At 30.4% G+C, this 1,106-nt stretch overlaps 1 protein-coding gene across 1 annotated transcript in view; it reads left to right on the top strand.

Annotated features, from left to right (window-relative positions):
• Positions 1-1,061: 1,061 nt before the first annotated feature.
• Positions 1,062-1,106, top strand: part of LOC106677929 (uncharacterized) — a gene marked incomplete in the record, with an annotated part of 13,838 nt that continues 13,793 nt past the window's right edge. The window contains 1 exon segment of the mRNA XM_067050354.1: positions 1,062-1,096.

Raw genomic sequence — 1,106 nt, 5'->3', positions numbered from 1 at the left:
TAATTGTAATTGTAAATTTGTAACTTGTAATTGTAATGTAATGGAACTTGTTATTGTAATTTTAATTGTTAATTTGTTACTTTCTCACTTTGTAATTATATATGTAACTTTCTCACTTTGTAACTTTGTTAATATGGCAATTGTTATCTACTAACTTTGTAAACACATTGTAAATGGCACTAAAATCTACAGTAGTTTTCTAATCTGCGTTATTCAGTTATATTAAAAACTCAGCGGGTTGTATACTGCCTAGCTGCAGTAGCTTTAAATAACATTGTTTCACGAAGCGAGTACAACTCATGTTAAGTATTTTCACTAACCAGGCAGAAGTTTGCATTAACGTGATATCCCACAGGAATGGGTGGCACTTCTAGTCTAACCATAAAGTATGGGGTTAAATAATATTATATATCAAGCTAATACTTATGGTGGAGCCACAGGCTAGAGACACTCTTACATTATGACCAGAATAATCTGGGTTCTAGGGATAATTAATTTGGGTTTTAAATATTGTGTGATAGAGGGTGAAAGGAAATAAATGATAAATAGAAATAAAGGATTTACTGACTTACAGTAACAAGCTAAGATAGTTAATTGTATTTAGCAATAGTTAATTTTGCACTTGCAACTGTCAACATAAATGTTCTATAACACCAGGTAAGATAGACGCTAACACTTATCTGATAAACACAAAACAGTTATGGTGAATAAACAAATAAATAAGAACTGATACACTAGGTAAGAAAACAAACTGGCACATACAAGTTATGATCACCATGACACTGTTTTCACTAATCCAAAGAGTTACACTGCAGTAGGTAGGAATTACCTCTGCTAGCAACAACTTACTTAAAGATTCTTACGCTATTAAAATACGGCGAGTTTAGAATTTATATTGAATTGACGAGATGGTACAAAAAATAGCCTGAACAACTTATCTGTAGTAACTATTAAAAATAAATAAATAGTATAAAATAAATGTAATATGCCTCTTAATTATCACCAATAATATCTAATTGAACTCAAACATATGTAAACAATTTGATTTTGCATTTCAGGAAAACAAGGAACAACAATTCAGCAAAGATGGATTACCGTAAGTAATT

This window comes from Halyomorpha halys, unplaced genomic scaffold (assembly GCF_000696795.3).
Source record: "Halyomorpha halys isolate HHAL.00 unplaced genomic scaffold, Hhal_1.1 Scaffold2425.1, whole genome shotgun sequence".
Taxonomy (NCBI): domain Eukaryota; kingdom Metazoa; phylum Arthropoda; class Insecta; order Hemiptera; family Pentatomidae; genus Halyomorpha; species Halyomorpha halys.
The sequence above is the reverse complement of the archived record's forward strand: the minus strand, read 5'-3'. Positions and strand labels throughout refer to the sequence as shown.